Source organism: Cottoperca gobio, chromosome 22, assembly GCF_900634415.1.
Source record: "Cottoperca gobio chromosome 22, fCotGob3.1, whole genome shotgun sequence".
NCBI classification, from domain to species: Eukaryota; Metazoa; Chordata; class Actinopteri; order Perciformes; family Bovichtidae; genus Cottoperca; species Cottoperca gobio.
This window is the reverse complement of record NC_041376.1, coordinates 7,909,101-7,928,575: the sequence shown is the minus strand read 5'-3', so window position 1 is coordinate 7,928,575 and position 19,475 is coordinate 7,909,101. Positions and strand designations below refer to the sequence as shown.

Here is a 19,475-nt window from a genome sequence, read left to right as displayed (position 1 = left end):
TCGAGCGACAGTCCAACACCCACTGTGTATAGTAATGTGTCGGAGTCAATATAATAGGGCCATAGTGCTACACATTCTGCATGTCCTCATGTGTCCTAACATACAGAGTCAAATACACGCAAGCTTGCACGTTCAGAAACGCACACTGAGAATTATCGAGTCAGCCCTTTCCTGCCTCCTGGCTGGCCTCTGCGCTTTATTGTCCTGCTCTGAAACGTGATCCTGTTTCCTCCTGTAGACTGTTACTCTCCAGCCATGTAGCCGAGGACAAGGAACTGTTCCTTCTCGCTTAGCCTCTTTCTTTTTTTCTTTTTTTTCAAATCTGTCCTCACTCTCAAGGGGGGGGGATAGAGTCTGAAGAGCAATGTCCTCTTTTTCTTTCAGTTCAGGACAATGTGCTATGACTGAGGGAGAGCTGGATGAGAAAGAGAGGGATTTTAGTCAAAGGCGTCAGCACACAGGGGCCGCACTGATCAAAGCCATAACTGATGGCAACAGAAAAAAGACGCAGGCTTGTTAGGAGGATCGGCAGTATGATTGAGATCATTAGCACAACATAGATAAGGACATTATCGATACAAATGTTTGCAAAATCACACATAAAAAACTTGTTTCAAATCATTTACTCCCCTGTGCACTGTGAGGTCCTTGGAATTCATTTTTATGTAAGATTACATGATGCCAGACATGGTCAATAAAAACCTGAGTTAGCAGCTTGTCATAATACATGTGACTGAAAGATGCTGCTGAAAAAGAAACTGTATTGGTGACATCATGGCAGACACCCGATCCACAAAGTAAGGTTATCGGCGCTGATACAAGCGTATTGAATTGGTACATCCCTAATCATATAATCGCAATATGACGCTGCTGAAAGTCAATTATGTTTAATTATCACTCAGGCCTGGCCAGTGCTGTAATTATGTACATCACATGTTGTGCTAATTGATCGGGGAGTATTTCACTAATCTGATTAGTTATGTAATTGTGTTAGTTAAGATGACCTCCAAATGCATTAAGGGATTTTTTTGCCTGGGAGAATAAGTCAGTATAAAAAAAGTATGTTGGGCATCAGATCACTGTTGTCGTGGAGGGGGGAGGGGTAGACCTCGTCCCCAGACCGTTCTGGCACCATGCAGGCAGGGCAGTTGTAACCAGGCGCTACGGCGATCAATGCCGAGCTGCTGTTTAATTGCTGGGAATTTGATAATGGCTGCTGTTATCTACTCTAGCCATGGGAGTTACCTGGCTCCAGCAGACCTAATGGGGGGGTGTAACGATTGAGGCAGGGACAGAGTGCCTGCCCTTACTATCTGAACTAACGTTTAAACCTGAAATATTCTTTAAAACAGTAATGTGATTGTCCTTAGCATTAAGGTGTGTGTGTGTGTGTGTTTGTGGGTTTGAGGGCAGTGAGGTCAAGTCAGTCCTCTGCTCCTGGAGGAGACATCTGCCGCACTAATGAGCCATATTCCTGACAGCTCCCACTCTCTCGCTCTCTCTCGCTCTCTCTCGCTCTCTTTCGCTCTCTTTCGCTCTCTTTCTCTCTCGCTCTCTCGCTCTCTTTCTCTCTTTTGTTCTCTTCACATGCTGTAAAAAATTGGTGAATAAACAAGAGCATATTACTCGGCTTGTAGCGCCACTTTTGTCCCTCCCATGCTGTTTCTGAGACATTAACCTGAAGCAGTAGATAAGGCACCCTGGTAGGCTACTGTTCACACGCTTTCAACCCAGTGACTGTTGTTTTTTTCATCGATTTTGAAATGATTGATCCTTTTAGTCCAGTGGTTCCTAATTTAGAGGACGGACCCTTACAAGAGATTGTGAAATCAATCTAAGGGGTTGTGTGTTGATTGCAATGGTAAGAAATGAGAACAAGCTACATTCTTCTGATTTCTTTTCATACTAATATTTGGTCTTTTCTTGTGAAATACAGTATAGTTTCACACCTTGAAGTTTCTAAAAATAATTGGGATGAAACAATCTGAGAGGGGAAATTACCTTTGACGAAGGATTGCAAGAAGATGTTTCTTCACAATAAGGGATCACAATCAAAACACTAAAAACCAATGCGTCAGAGAGCACAAGATGTTTTATTTGAAGTGCTTGAGTTGTCTAAAACCCAAAGACATTCAATTTACAATGAAATAAAACAGAGAAAAAGACATCCAACTATCGTTTTATTGAACATTTCTGTGTGGTTTTTCCCCAGCTTTCATCATCTCTGTGCAGTTAAAAAGATACAAACTTGAAAAAGAACTTTAGATTCTGGTGTGACAGAGGAGCAAATGGCCTCTGGTTAGATGTATTGATGGGATGATCAGACAGCAGTCACCTGAGAGGATACTTATCTGATCTGTCTCGTCACAGGGGGATTATATTACCCAGCAATTTACTCCCTGGCCATCAGCCAGGCGTACAGTGAGCTGCTCTCTCAAAGTGTGCAAATGGGCCTATTTCTACCAACAAATCACATCAAGCTCATTGCCCTTGAAAATACCTGGGAGAAAGATTTGTTAAAAAAACTGAAACAATCGATATGACGGCCTCAGTATCCAAGACAGACGTGCAACAGGAAGGTGAGAGAGTGAGCGTTCAGCTGTCTGTCACTGGACTGGCAGCAGGAAGTAAAAATGTGTCGGCCTAGTAGGTAAAAAGTGACCTTACATGAGGACATGAATCAGGCCAACAGCCATATTTGAACTTGAGCTGCTGTTGGCAACTGTTTGATATGTGTGCTTATAAAAAGGGCTGTATCTACATCATTTTATAATGTGTTTCTCAAGCAGAAATGGCAATAATTCTCTGGTTTCAGCCTTTCTAATGTGAAGATTTCTCTGTTTCTAAGTATAATTGTATATGGAATATCTCTGGCTTATGGTCCGTTGGTTAGACGAAGTGAAATATTTTAAAGACAATAACTGTGACTCGTGGGAAAGTGTCATTTTCACTATTTAAACTAAATGCTTAATTGGTTAGTAATCCAATGAGGAGGTCCCATTTGATTTCATCAGATTTGATGAGATTAGGATTAGAAAACAAATGTTGCTCTTTTAAGGAAAGGCATCATTTACATCCATAGAGCTGATAAAAGGAAGAGAACATAATCAGAGGAGGCAGCGAGCAGCTATTCCTCGTCTGCTGCATCTCCAGATCAACAACTGCACTGAACTGACATACTCCAGACCTGCAGAGGCTTGCAGGAGGTAATTTATTCAGCCTTGTTGTAATTTACCCAACCTTGTTGTAATTTACCCAACCAGATGCATGCCTGCGTTACTAATAGACACTCTAAATGAAGTGGCAATAGTCTCTCTTGTTAATTGTGTTTTGCCTTGTTAGGGAGGCTGAGTCACTTACTTGTTCTAAATGAAATGCTCCACTCGCTAAATGAGCAGAAACTTTCGGCAAAGAAAAAAAAACGTCTTCAGTCATGATTTATTAAGAATTTCTTTAACTCGTCATTAACTCAACAAATGTGCTTCGTCAGAAATGTGGGGGTGTGCTTTGATTGACAGCGGCGTGGGAACATCGGCAAACCGCTCACCAGATGTCCTCAGATTTTGATTCAAACCAGTGTATCCCAAATAAACAAATCCCCAAATCTCATATGTGAAATAACTAAAACTGTTCAAACTTTGGCAGGAATTACTGTATTTTTTTCAATATGGCAATCAAAAGTTGGAAACCACTTTAAAAAAAGTTCCTGACAGACCAAAGTTAGGATTCAAAAGATATTTAACTTTATACTTAACCCAATCGTGCATCATAAATGTCAACCAATGAAAATATTAAATTATCTTGATTAACAGTGACCATTAAAGCAGTCAGGACAAACCTTTCAGGTAACCACGGATTGTTACAGATCATAGACTTTTACTTTTTATTACATCTTTTAGTACAACATTAAATTATTGCCTGACCTCAAGAACTTTTAATATTCCCACAGTGTGACAGCCAGCCAGGCGAAAGAAAAAGCAGGATTATAATTGGATAATCCAAGATCTTCTATGTTCCTGTAAATGCAGGACACACTCTGAGAACACAGGTTTTGTAGTTGTTAGGGGGAGGAGCACAAAGCATCTGCTAGAACCATCCTGGTGTTATTCATTATAAGCGTATTGTTGCAGGGCCGTCATGACAAATAATGTCTCTGGATGTGGCAGCGGGGATGTCAGTGTCTGGTTGACATTTTGGCTCGGCATGGTTGTGCATGAGGATTAAGACCGGGATGGTATAGTCATGTTTTGGAAAAAATAAGAGGCTTTAGTTCTAGGAAAGTACATTTCTATTTTAACATCCCAAAATATCCCAGTTTGGAACAAACTGAGCATATGTGTGGATGATATGGAAGTTTTTAAAGTTTTCTCCTGCAAGTACTACAGAATTCTAACCAGTCATTCAAAAGGATACTGCAAACTTGTTTGTTACAATACGTGAATTAAAACTTTCTATCAATTTATAAGCTTTGAAGGACAAGATGTCCTTTAGGTGGCCTTGTTAATGATGCATTATTGGGTAAGTATAAATGGAAATATATCATTTTTAAGTCCCCTCAAGGGTGAGGATTTCATACTCAAACAACTGAGTTGAATGTCACGCAAAATGCTCCTATATTTAACGTTGACTAATAGGTCTCAGTATGTGGTCAATAATATGCTTAATATGCAGTTTTGCCTCTTTTTTTGTGTGTGTGCTTTTATGTCTGTTATTTCTGCTAGCGTGAGTATGAACTCCCAACAAGCCTGCAGGCAGAAAGTGGAGAGGTAATGCTTTTTCCATTGGTGCCAGTGACATTTTTTGTACTCCCTGATGAAGATAATGACTTCTTGACTGCTGCTAGGTGCTGAGCGAGCAATTTTTGTGCTTTTCTGACCGAGTGACGAGAGGGCACAGCGGAGGGGGAGATGAGAGCGAGGGAATAGTCAAGAGTGTGAGAGGAGGAGGAGGGGGGGAGCAAACTGCATAGAAGGACTGCAGGAGAAGAGTACAGAGTGAAGAGGAGAGAGAGGAAATGGCAGTGGGCCGCCCCTGCATAGTTCTCCCTCCAGTCAGTCAGTCGTGCACACAAATGCAGTCAAACAGTTCAGAGCTTTGTGATTGATGAAAGACTCGGCATGCAGGAAACCAAAAAGGAGGAAGTGGCAGAATAACTCGCTTAAGACACACAATATAGGCCTCTCATAATGATGTGTGTGAAGCAGAAGCACACACAAACACGCACTCCTGTAGCTCTCTGTGAATTGTGATGCAACATACCTCTGACTTATCTGCGTATATCCTCAGATCATCAACTGCAGGCTTCCACATGGCAGTGCATCCTTTTTTCCTTCTCTGTTCATGTGTGTGTTAATCAGAAGGAGGGCTAAGCACAGCGTTGGCATTGAGTGTTTTCAGGACTGATTAAATATTTACCAGTGGTGAGAGTGTGTGTAGGCAGGGATTGCAGTTTACATGATGAGCTTTTTGACCTCTGGGCTACCGTAGAGCGTTGTAGGGCTGGCGAGTCAGGCTAAATAGCCTTTGTGCAACCATAAGCCTCTCTGTGTGCACATGCATGTAGGCATGGCAACTGCTCTTGCTTTCTTTTATAAACATGACCTTGCATTTGATTCATGTGGCATTACCCACCCCCACCCCCCCACTTACTACATACACACACGTGTACATATTCCACCGAGGTAAAAACATTAAGTCCTCCTCGCTAATTCCTTATCGCTCTGTGTACAATCTTGAAATCCTGGATGGAGTTAATATTATGTGCAGAAGAGTGTCCGGATGATTTAACGTACTGTTGCACAATCTGTTTGCTGCGGTGATCGATTGTGTATCCTGAAGCTCTTGTTGAAGGTTTTGTGCGTTTCAATGTCATTTGGCACATGTGACTTACCGTCCTATTTTAAGATGAACTTGGAGATGATGCTTTGGAGGTCACATTGGTGAGGCATTAGCTGTGCACGCAACTGCTATGGAAGTTGCTGCAAGAACATCCAGTTTGTACCTTTGTGCATTATCCTTGGATTTATGTGAGACCACGGCCTCTTAATGAGTAGTTGTGGTTGCTTCGTTACTGCCAATGTCACTAATTAAGACAGTTGAGAGTTGTCGGAGAAGTAAGAGACTATAACTGGTGTGTAGAAAAGCCAAATATAAAAATAATGCGAGACAAAAAAGAGAAGGAAGGAGAGACAAAGCTAAAGCTTATTAGTCTCTTTCCTTTGTCAGCAAATAAATAATGGATCAAAAGAAAGTGTTGCCGTACGAGGAAAAAGCAAAAGACAGTAGGCTACATTTGTGTTAAAGAAATAGTGTACCATGTTGGGAAATATACTTATTTGCCTCGCGTTAGATGTGAATAATTATACCACTCGCATCTGTACACTGAATCCAAAGCTACAACCAAAAGATGGTTAGCTTAGTTTAGCATAAAGACCGGACAAACAGCTAGCCTGTCCAGTAAATAACCCACCAGATTAAACCACAACTTGCTAGTAGGCAGATTGTGTAAGCTTTGGACGGAACCAGGCTAGATGTTTCCCCCTGTATCCAGTCTTTATGCTAAGCTAAGCAACTGCTAGCTATAGCTTCCTCTTTGTGGTTTAAATCTTCTCCTCTAAACTCTCAGCAAGAAAGCCAATACGCATATTTCCCATAAAGTCTCCTCTTGTGGGGGTTTACTTCCTGTTTGTCTGCTCCCATCTATCCTCTCTGTGTCTGTCTGTTATGGGCAGCACTCTCCTTAGTAGGCATACTGCAAGTAATGGCTTTGAGGGCTTTTAATCTGGTGAATTCACTGAACTCTCCTCAGATGGCCCGAGGACAGCACGACAGAGGAGAAAGAAGAACTGAATTGTTTTGTTTTCCTTCTCAGTTGCTTAACTCTTCCTCTATTCCTACTTCAGCTGTCTCATTTTCTCTTGGCTCTCATCCCTGCAGGGTCTGTTTGTATTTTACCTCTTGATGACATCCTATCATTTTTAAGCCGCTCAACTTCCTTGCCCCTATTAGGTTTAGCCGACTAATAGAATGATTTATGTTAAGACTGTGCATAGGGCGGTTTTGCTGTGGATGTGTCTGATTATTTTCCCCGAGCTCCTGCTGAAGCTCGTATTCACACCAGACTGTTGTGTTGCATCAAATCTTGGTGTTTTTGTCAGCCTACGTGGAAGGCTAGATAGCAAAATGCAACACATAAATCAGTTTTCTTGTGTTTAATAAATAACCTGACACTATCTGGAACTATACGCTTCAACCATCTGCTATTCCTGTTTGCCAAGTTCCAATAAATGCCAGGAATTGTTTGAAAATACTACGATGATATCACTAAACCTGTGTTTACTTCAAAATATCTGAGTTTCTAACCAGAGTTCAAATATAGGGTCAGCAAATTCTCTCTATGCCATCTCCTTTTGTGTCCCCTTTCTGCTTCCTCCTTCCTCAAAACCCTGAAACATCCATGTGTGAGCAACTCAACCCAGTCATTTTAAGTTGTTCAATAGGTGATCATGAATAAAGTATTTTGGTGTCTCTACGGTGCAAATGTGTAGAACTGGATCACAGTGCAACAGGATATTGCACACATGCCCAGAGGACTTTCCCAAGCATATTAAAGGTTAAATAAATACAATAAAACTTCATGGAAGGAATGATGATCAGGACAGAGCACGGCTGTTGAGCTGTACTTCTGGCTCAATCTTGCACTGTGTTGCGTTTTCCTGCTCTGCACAACACCAACACACATTTTCAGAGCTAGGAAGTATCAAACACTTCTTAGAAAACCCAACCACCATCTCGCAAAAGAGCATGAAATCTTGCCAAGGGGGTAATACATTATACCGGCATCTGCTTGGTCGCAATCCCCAGTGAGCAGAGGCCTGTATTAACAAGGTTTGGACACGCCTCGGAGCTTGACAGAGCTAAACACTTCACATTCCACTGCAGGGTTAGAGGGAGGGGTTAACGGGAGACACAGAGGGGTTGGATGTAAAGAGAATAGAGCTGTCTGTGATTATATCAGTTCAGGATGTAGTCTAACATGTACTTAATGTATTATTGTCTAGTCAGTGCACAAACTGTGTGTCTGTGTGTGTCTTGTTGCGTTTGTGTGTCCTGAACACGGTTGAACTTGTAAAAAATAAATAAAAATGGGCATGCATTCAAATATGCCATGTGCTTAGTTTATTCTTCATGTTGCCAAAATAAACCCTAAAATGTTGCAGCTGTCCAGATGTGTTTGTTTCTAGCTATAAGCTGTGTTAATCTATTCTCTGGGTGTTTTCTGCATGAGGGTGTTTTTTTTTCTTCTTCTTCTGTGTACACGTCCATTTCTCCAAGCATGTGCCTTTGATTGAACAGGGTACAGCAGTTTAGGAAATACATTTTCTTTTCAACTTTTACATTGCAATAAGGGAAAGTGCTGATACCTGCACTGTGGCAAAGACTCAGAGCTGACTTTGCTTGTGCTCATCACAGATGTGGGAAACACTGACAGCCAGTAAGAATAGAAAGAGGCAGGGTGTGAGCTCTAGGGTTTGTGTTTTTATAGCATTGTCTCGCTGACAGCTCTGTCATTATATCAATCTGTAGTTTGAGAGCATTGTATTGGATCATACTTTGACAGGACACCTAGGAGGCAGCCACACGCACAATGTGACAATGTTTGTTTCTGTTGGACTGCTCATCATTTGTCATTCCCAGAAGCGTTATAGTCCACCGTTTTCCCGTCCTAACATGACTCAGATGGTTAACAATTCTCTGAAATGACTGAGCAGGATTATGTGCACTTTGCAGTCCCCCTATGACGCACTACTTTTTTTCTTTGTATCCTTTTCCTTCTTTGGTAGCATGCATTATTACCCTTCATACCTCAGCATCAACCTTAATTTCCTGGGTATGTGAGTGGCGACCAGCTAATGAGCAGAGAGCTGTTCATAAAAAGATACACCCAAGAGCGTGCATGCGCAGCACAATTTAAATTACAATTGTTGCCGTTGACAGTTTAAAGAATATGGCCGTTGCAGTTTTCATAATCAAAATAAGACATCCAGATTAATCAAATAGTGTGTTACTTTGATGAAATATCGAAGGAAGGATGCTTCCTTGAAAGTAGATTTAGATATTAAAGTCTCCACTTGTAGTTCAATCTTCGATGAAAGTGAAAACTTTGTCGACTCAAGAATAGAAGTCTGTGTATGCATTGAATTGTTAATACGCCTACACAGTATTTCATCATGATAATAAAATCCTGCCCACATGGTGCTCCTGCTGTTTTCCACTTCCTGTAAAGCTGCTAATGTACATAAGCCTAATGCCCATGCCAACAGTTAACCATAAATGCTCGTCAATACACCCCAATTCAACCTGATTTACACAGGGAATAGTTTGTGCGGATTATGCAACTCAAAATAAGATTGGTCCTATCAGAGGGACTCATAGAGTGTCTCTCGCTCTCGCTCTCTCTCTACCCTTTAACTCTTAGTTGGTAATTTCTCAAAACCTCGGAAGTCAGCCTTGTTGTCACAGCATGAGCAAAGGTCCTGAGAAGACCACCGGTTGACAGACTCCGATGTCATTTGAAGCCACAGGAGTTGCAGGGTCGTGTCAGGATGGATTAGGAAAGGGAAAGAGCACTGGAGAGAACATTCTTAGGGTTGTCGGAGAATAAATAATTCCCAGTAGTTGTATTGTTCATCACTAGAAGCGGGTAAGATTGCAAGACATTAACCTCTGCCACAAAACAAATTATGGTGATGCTTTTAGGAGGGAGAATGCATTGAGTTTGGAAACCTCATACTATGTTCTTCTCTGCTCCTTTTATTTTTTTTAAGCCGGAAAATCAATACTGTTCCTAAAGATTTATGCTGTCTGTCATCTTCTTGGCAAGGTCTCAAAACGGGACTGAGCAGCCAGTGTTTTATTACGTACAGTGATTATGCACAGCCATATATTATGAGGCTAAATAACGTAATGACTGCTTGCAGATGCTGGTATTGTATTCTACATATTGAGACCTTACATAATAATAATAATAATAATAATAATAATCATAATCATAATAATAATAATAAATTGTATTTAATCGCAATCTCAAGGCGCTAAAATGCAGGACAACAACAGACATAAGATTTTACAGAAAGGCTTTTGTGAAAAGAAAGGTTTTTAGTTCCTTCTTGAAGGAGTCGGTGGCCTGTGGAGCCCTCAGGTGTTCTGGGAGGGAATTCCACAGGTGAGGAGCGGCTGAGCAGAAGGCCCGATCGCCCATGGTGCAGAGCTTGGTCCTGGGGGGGTGGAGCAAAGTTGTTTTAGAGGAGCGGAGGTTGCGTGTGGAAGTTTATTGAGGGAGGAGTTCCTTGAGATACGGAGGAGCATTTCAATGTAGGGTAAGTAGGGAGATTTCGTATTCGATCCTGAATGCGACAGGAAGCCAGTGGAGGAAGTGGAGAATGGGTAGTGATGTGGTTATATTTTCGCACCCTCATCAGGATCCTAGCGGCGCTGTTCTGGATATATTGGAGCTTCTGAAGGGTCCCGCGTGGAATCCCGATGAGGAGAGCGTTGCAGTAGGCCAACCTCGAGGAGACAAAGGCGTGGACGAGTTGTTCAGCATCTGACACGGAGAGTGTGGGGCGGAGTTTTGCAATGTTCCTGAGGTGGTAGAAGAAGGTCTTTCACAGATGCTTGATGTGGGTGTCAAAGGTCAGATGAGGGTCAAATCTTACACCCAGGTTGGTGACTGATGGTGATAGGAGGATGTTTTGACCAGAAAAGGTGATGTGGGTTATGGGGGAAGACTGGACCTGGTGTGGTGCGCCAACTAAAATAGCCTCTGTTTTTGAGCTATTTAATTGAGAAATTGTCTTTCATCCAAGCCTTTATCTCCTCAGGCAGGTGTTCGATGATGATGATGATGAAGATGTCGACAGTGGGGCTGCATGTGGCATCAGGGTCGGTTTTTATATATAGCGGTGTGTCATCAGCGTAGCAATGGAATGGTATTCCATGCTGGCTGATGACACGGCCAAGGGGCAGAGAGCGTAGAGGGTGAACAGAGTGGGGCCAAGAACGGAAACCGGACTGGAATTTCTCAAAGAGGCAGTTTGCTTTGAGATGGTCCTGAAGCTGGGCTGCAACTACTTTTTCCAATACCTTTGATAAAAATGGCAGGTTGGAGATGGGCCTGTAGTTGGTGAGGGCATCCGGGTCTAAGGTGGTTTTTTTGAGAAGAGGTCTGATGATGGCAGTTTTTAGAGAAGATAGGACATGACCAGTCTGGAGCGAGAGGTTAATGACTTTGGTGATCAGGGGGCTTAGAGCACAAATGTTGGATTTTACCAGGGCTGTGGGAAAAGGGTCCAGTGCGCAGGTGGAAGGTTTCATCCTGCGGATGATGTCCTCAACCTCTTGCGAGATCTCCAAGAAGACGCAAAGAGGCGGGAAAATCCCAGGCTGTGGGTTGACAGCAGGGACAGACTGAGCGGAGGAGCTGGAGAGAAAAGAGCGGATGGTGTCGACTTTAGTCTTGAAAAAAGTAATAAAGCTATTGCACTGCTCTTCTGTGGTGTCGGTGTGTGAAAGAGTTTGTGGCCTGATGAGATGACTTATGGAGGAGAACAACTGCTTGGAGTTTCCAGGGTTTTTATTGATAATATTGGAGTAGAACTGTGTTTGTGCGTTTCTGAGTGACTGAGTAGGCTTTTTGGTGTTCTTGAAAGGCTAATCTATGAACACTGAGTCCAGATTTTGTGAAACGCCTCTCCAGTACACGCCCAGCTGCCTTCATGTCTTCATGTACATGTAGAACAGTAGGGGAATATGTCCTCATCTTACTGTATCTCATTCAGGTCATCTCACACAGAAATGTTTGAATATTTGGGAGGCAATGCACAAACCTTTTAATATCAATATGTCACAATATCAGAAATTTAGTTGTCGATACCAGTGCAATTTGACGATTCTCGATACCCAACTCGTTACCATGGTAAAAAACAAAGACAAAACAATACATCCCATGTACTTCAACATGGTCATAATTCTGTAATAATATTGCAGTGAAAAAACATCTTCAAACAACTGAATGCTATTTATTTTGCAATTTAATGGCCCAAAACTAAATTTTACAATATTACATTTGAACACATCATGATAATGTTATAATTCACCTTTGCCCTAATACTCATTTTTACTGAGTACTCGCTGCAGTAAGGTTAGTTCAGCTGTTTTTAATTAAAAAGGGCCAATGGAAACTCAAACAGCTAAACGCCAAAAACACTATGACAACACGCCCTTTCAAAAATAGTAACACTGTTACATGTCTCTCAGTAGATCTGATGGAACAAATGCATAAATTTAACAGCCTATTAATGCAACATCTGATATGTAAAGTATATAAATATACTGCAACAGGTGTCGCTTCCATGATGTAACCAAGGTCAAGTGTAGCACAAGTGTTGCTACACGGGGATCAGTGAATAGACAAAGTAAGAGTCACTAAAGGCCCTGTCACACAGTTCTGTATGGCAGAAACGTATGCTGACTCATGAAAATTAGCATATACAACGTATATGAACGTATACAGAGCCTATTGATAGCGTATCACGTACTTATACAAAACTTATACAGTTTTTGAACATGCTCAAAAAAACGTTTCACGGCCTCCTTGTTCAACAACGTACACCAGCGTATTGCCAATATTCCGTATACGCTGGCATACGTTTCCGCCATACGGCGAAGGAATACGCTAGGAATGCGTTATGCATCTGTTGGGCATTCGTCGAATGCGTTGGCCATTTGCTCCGATACGTTTTGTATAAGTACGTGATACGCTATCAATAGGCTCTGTATACGTTCATATACGTTGTATATGCTAATTTTCATATGTGCCAGCATACGTTTCTGCCATACAGAACTGTGTGACAGGGCCTTTACGAAGAGGGAAATGACATATTCACACTTATGTATCACTTTCTGCTTGAGAGGCGAGCGAATACACTTTTCATGTTAAATATGTACATTTAGTTATAAACATGAGCACTAGAACATACTGTAAAATTGATTTAGAGGATAAAATGTTGTGACTATAATCTTGGGAGGATAAGATGTTTGTTGAAGCCGAGTGCCATCTCTGTTTGTATCGACAAGCTGTGATAGTTCTCACTGATGTTCTGCAAATGTCTGTGCCGCACGAGATCCTTAAAAATTCAGGACTGAATTTTAGAGAGATGGCGTTGTGTGTGTGTGTGTGTGTGTGTGTGTGTGTGTGTGTGTGTGTGTGTGTGTGTGTGTGTGTGTGTGTGTGTGTGTGTGTGTTACCAAAAGCAGCTCAAGGCTGGATCAGCCAGGATTTAAAGAGTCTCCTGCTTCAAAACAAGCAACCTTTCACGATAAAAGGAGGTTTATTAAACCAGGATTATGGAATATAAATGTAAGAATTAAGCGAAATGCATCTTTGTGCTTTGGTTTGTTTGAATAGTTAGTCCTCATTCATACTTAATGTGCTTTATTTGTTAGTTAAGTGCAAGAATGTTCTCTTTCCTTGAACAACAGCAACAGTTATAAACTTGTATAACAGAGTAAATATGATGCAAAATCTATCACCCCTAAGTCCTCTTGTAGCATTTGTGCTGCAACAGAAGACATTAAACTGCTGAAAAGCCTCGTCTGTCCACACGATTGTTGACTCACTTATCAGACTATATTTGTATTGTGTTTACTAAAAAGCAATGTAAGATTATAGAAACCCAGATGTTCATTTTAATTTGAACTTTATTCTATAGTCTATAATTTGAATCTGTATATTGTGTATACATGTTCCTGTTCATTCTGTGGCTTCACCATTTTATCAATTGGTTTTCAGATTTGTTCTCCTATTCAGTATGATTTTTAAATACATTTTGTATCGGTCCTTAAACAACACAACACACTCTTTTGGTAATCTTGATTACATCTTTCAACCAACAATTCCAAATATTCTTTACATGTCTTAAAGATAGTAAAGTGAATATATTTGGGTTTTGGACGGTTGAACATAACAGGGAACCCCACAACTTTACCATGGTCTCCTGGAAGTTATGGTTGGCATTTCTCACTATTTGACATAATATAAACAGAATAATTGAACGATTAATCAAGAAAATAATCTAAACTTTGTTGCAGCATTATAATTATATGTATTTTTTTTTAGCTTTGTAAAATATGAAATCGCTCTAACATAACAACCTTCTACTGTATATGTCAATAGCAGCCTTTGTCATTTCAATCATCATTATGAGGCTACCGACGTCCGTGTCGACACTTGACCTAAATGCATCTGCTGTGTCTCTTTTCCGGATTTGCCGTTTTCCCCCCCTATCTTTGCCTCTCCATCTACTTACATCACACATGACTGATTGCGTCAGTTCTAGCAGCAGTGGCTAATTTGATTATTTTGCTGACGAGGAACAACCAGACCTGCCAGTTATTGCATTTAATTCTTGTTTGATCAGACGATTAAAAATGATTATGGCGATTACATGAAGTGGACACAGCCTCTGGATTCTGTCAAAGTGGCACATTGAGAAGACTCTGGTGTTCCAGCAGCACTTTCGATGACGACAGGGAGGGAACCCTGATGACGCACGCACATGCACACGCACGCACGCACGCACACACGCACGCACGCACGCACATACCTCCTAAATGAGAAAAGGCACTGAGGCTTGAAGATGCCCTCTTTCATGCTCTCCCTCTCACTGCCCCTCATCATTTTACTCAGTACATTCCAGTGCAGCATTCTCTTCCTCTCCCCTCTTATCTTCCATCATCCTGCTCAGCAATGCGCCTTAAAGTCTAATACATCATCATGTCTTGTAGTCCAGATAAAGCTCGGTTATTTAATGATTTGTTAAGACTGTGTCCTTGGCCCGTTCTACCCTGTACGCTTTTTGTTCTTGCAAAGTTTCTGAGCCAAACTTTTCTCCCATTCTGTGAAGTGCAGTCACTCAAAAGCGAGGACGGCCTTAAATCAACTCTGAGCGACTTTTGTCACATCCTGAATATTCGTTTTTCTAGCAAGGTCATAAAAAGTTTTGCAAAAAAGATGTTTGACATTGTGATTTCTGATTTTCAATGGTGTTCAGTGAATAGTCTGAGCCGCATTTAGTTAATCTTTTATGTATAAACTACTCTTAGTGTTCCTACTCCTACAAGTCAAGTTAGTTAGTTAACAAGAGTGTGGAATGGAAAATCAGCTTCATTACGCAGGCCGGTTGGACTTTGCTCTGACACATATATACACACACACACACACACACACACACACACACACACACACACACACACACACACACACACACGCAATCTTCTAGTTACAATAAAAAAAATCTATTACCTTACTTAGGCTTTTCAACATGCATGCACATGCAAGCAAAAAGCGCACACACGCCATAAATCATGTCTTATCAAGTATGAGTCAGAGTTATGTTTATGCGGCAAGTTAATTGAGCCTCTCCAGAAGGTTTTTGATGCAAATTAAAAAGGCTCCTTATTCTTTGCAGTAGCTAACAGACCTTGTTTTGATTCCCTCTGTAGGCCCTGCAGGGGTGTGTGTGTGTGTGCAGTAGTGCTTGGAGGAAGTAAATCAGTGATTGTTCGTGAGGTTTCAGTGCAGTGTGTGTGTTTGTTTGTTGGGGGGTCTGTAACATTTGATTGAAGCGCCTGTCAAGCGGTTATCCTCTTATCTGAGTGTATCATCAACAGAAACTGATGTTAATGGCAGCAGCAGTTTAGGTGAGAGACACACACAGACACACACACACACACAGACACACAGAGTGTGATGGTTTACAACCCAATTACCCAGCCTGCCTCTGTGCTAGAAGGGGGCTCTAAATCTTTGGATTCTGTTGTGCACAATATAACCTCTGATGTTCCTTCCTCTTGCCCATCAGCTGTAGAGTTCACCTCACTGCTCTCTGTTTTCTTTCTTTCATCTCTCCATCAAGAGTTTTCAGATGAGTTCAAAATCATCGATTTTGCTGCAAGCGATCATTAAATGCAGATTCAGGTTTATTGAAGTCGTATGTTAGTAGACTCAGCCTTAATTTCTATCGGTTATGATAACATTGTACTTCCCCAAGTCATGGCTGGGATCTGGATACATGGCGACATTGCTACAACAAAGCCCAAATGTTTATTTGTGTTATGTGTTTATGTTTTGTTATGTTAGTATTTGTTCAGATCTCAGCACTCGGTGAGTACGATGTCCTTGTACCAGTCGGGATTGATGGTCAAAATGACCAAAAAATAAGACCTTGTATGAAAGCAGTATTTTTCAGAATGACTTCACAGTTACACATGTGTGTAATACTGCATTATGACAGAATGACGTAGCTGTATGAATGAAAAACCCATAGGACACAACCAAAGAAGGTTTTTTGTGAATGAATGCAGCGGGACTGTGTGCTCAGCACTGCAAGTCCAAATATCAGGGTGTTTTATCATCCCAGAACAGACTAAAAAGCTACCAGACTTGAACCAGATGCCCCTCAGACTTATGATCCATCAATCTATTCACTTCACTCCCTCCGCCATCCATCCATTGCTGCTATTGGCCTAGTTGTCATGGTTACTGTGTCCTTGTCGTCGCTAAGCCCTGATTGCGACTTGTGCCGCCAGGAAGAAAAAGGTTTATGATGACACATATACACACACACACGAGTAAAACAACTCCTCAGCGGTCTTCTCATGAGGGATTTTCATTCATATATCAGTTTGTCTTAATGCACACTAACATAACACTCCACGTGCGCACACATGCACACACACACACACACACACACACACGCACACTAGTACAGTAGTGATTACACATGGCTGTTCTGACAGGAAGTCAGCCTCATTTATCATCCAGTGTGTGTGTGTGCATCGTCTTCTAGATTATTGTGTGTATCCTAAAATGTCTCTGATATTAAAGTCACAAAGTACAGCGTCAACCTTTAAAGGCCATCATCATATATTACTTGGATAACACGGATGGTCTGGAGAGGATTCTGGCATCAAACTGAACATAGAAGTTTTTGTGAAGATGGAGGCTGGTAAATGTTTGTATGGCCTTGCTTCTCCTACAACCTCTTGTCTTACAAAGAGTACGCTGGGAGATGGAGACAGACACAGTTGCCATAGTTTCCCGCTTCTCCCTCTCGGGGTCGTTTAAAGAAAATGTACCGACCAGTTCCTCTCATCCTTCATAGTTCTCATTAATATGGATGCTGATGGTGTTTATCATCTCTGCCCTTTCTCTTTCTCTCTTGATTTAATAAAACCTCTGCTGCATTTTGTTTTTTATACTTCCATTAGATTGTTTATCTTTCCAGGTTCTTGCATTTGTGTGTTCGGTCTGCTTCTGTTTTTTCTCTCTCTCAGCAGTTTTAAGTGTTTCCCCCAGGGGCATATAACCTTTGGCCTTTGGTGTCCATGGCAGCAGTGTCATATGCAGAAAAGGAAATGCTAAATTTCATTATCAACAACATATTTCATAGTCAATTTATTTACAAATGATAAAAACGCAGATCTGTTCTCCCCCGCAGATGAAGACATTACTATTGAGGCATCTCGGTGTATCTAATACTGGCACCTGAATGTCAACCTCTACAATTAATTTACTATTTCTGAGCTTCAGGGTGAATTTTATTATTGCTGATTTGATCAAAGACAGGGCTCCAAGTTGCACCCGACAAATGCGTCTAAATTCTGTCTGCTGGCCCCATCTGTCATCATTCATATTCATGTCATGTTCATTCACCCTTTTTTAATTTTAAACTCACTTTAGCAGCAACAATGAACTACTTTTGTCTTTCTGCATTTTATGGAATTCAGAATAAAAAATGTTTTATTACATAACGGTGGCGATGTGTAATGTATAATTAGTCTCTTGTCCGTTAGTGATGAACCCACTGAGAATTCACCAAAACTTTGCAGTGCCCCTCATGTAGCTTCTTCCAGCTCATAGGTGAGGTTTGACGGCCAACAACTTAAATGTTTTGGTGAAGCCTCAGCGGTCTCATCGACTTTACCCAGCCACAGCGGGCAGCTGTTTTCAGATAACAAGCTTTGATTAACCCCGTTTGAGTTACATGCCGAGCACCAAACATCAGGCAGACAAAGTTAACGACTAGCTGGTGAACATAGTGGAGCATTTAGCCACTAAAGGTCCAGATGTTTCCTTCGGTAGTTGGTGGAGACCAAAAGCAGAGCTTAAAAGAGACTGAATATTGGACTTGCATTCATCAAATACGACTCCAAATGAATGTTTAGTGTTACTGTGTCAGTGTGCTGGATGTGTAAATGGGGAAAGATGTATTTTTATTTTTAACATTTGTCATATCTTTATATGTCAATGTTGCGTTTGTGGCTTGTTCTGCCCCAAGTGGCCAAAAAAGCAAATCTATACAGCATGAATGAAAGTCAAATATACATCATGAGCCATGTTTCAGTGACAAATGTCATCAAAACCTCATCTTATCTGCCTCAGATGTTACATTTGGATTGTAGCTACAAATTTAAAATCGTTAAGAATTTTATATTTCTCCCTTTTGTAGCCATTAAAAGCTGTGAACAGATTGAAAACAATCACGATGGGCTTTTTTAATAAAGTAAGAGGAGGCGATTAACTTTCTTAAAACCTTCCGCAAGTAACTTTTACATACCTACCCTAAAATCCATTTTATATTCCAACCCAAAACAACTTTTAGGGTTGGACATGTACATGATAGTGAAGTGTTACAGACGGGAAGGGTTAGTTGCCACTTATCTGGCTGGAGTTCATATATGAAAAAGACTGATAGTTGGACGTGTTTTGAAACCGGGCATAAGGATATGAATAGTGTTTAAGAAGGATGCCCATGCCAGTGTTTGGATTTATGCCAATGTGTGTTTTGAGTGTGTGCTTGGGTTGATATTTAAGGAAAGCGGAGAACCACGAGAGGGAGGAAGCAGGAAGTATTGACTGAGATATGAAGCTGCTATTTTAAGCTGCTCCGGGCTGGTGTGAAGCGTTTGAACTTTGAGAGGTGGGAATGGTTACGTGATGACAAGAGAAATTAGAGATGGGTGACGGAAAAAAAGAAAATTGCTCATGCAATGTTATTGTTTGTGTGGTTATGGGTGTTGCTCTGTGTTCTATGCATGGTCATGTAGAGCGCTCCACATTTCCACTGCAGTCAGCCAGCTCAGCTTTTACTCGGATGACCTCATTGTTTATATTAACACCACCCACTCTTTTCTCTTCCTCTGTCTCATCTATCTCTTCCACTTATCGCTCTATCCCTCTCTTTTGTTCCCTTTTTTCTCCCTCCTGCCATTTCTGTCTCTCTTGTATTTATTTATTTATTTATTTATTGACCATTGCTGCCACTGTGGATATTACAAAAGTCCATTACGGCTTCCTATCAACTGGCCCAGCGCTGAACTGCCTATCATCTTACCGCTATTCTTGCTGGTGA

The 19,475-nt window shown here is 41.2% G+C and overlaps 1 protein-coding gene across 2 annotated transcripts in view; it reads left to right on the top strand.

Annotated features, from left to right (window-relative positions):
• The window catches only part of rps6ka1 (ribosomal protein S6 kinase a, polypeptide 1), a 42,890-nt gene that overhangs the window by 7,398 nt on the left and 16,017 nt on the right, over positions 1-19,475 (top strand). The gene's annotated exons all lie outside the window — the stretch shown is intronic.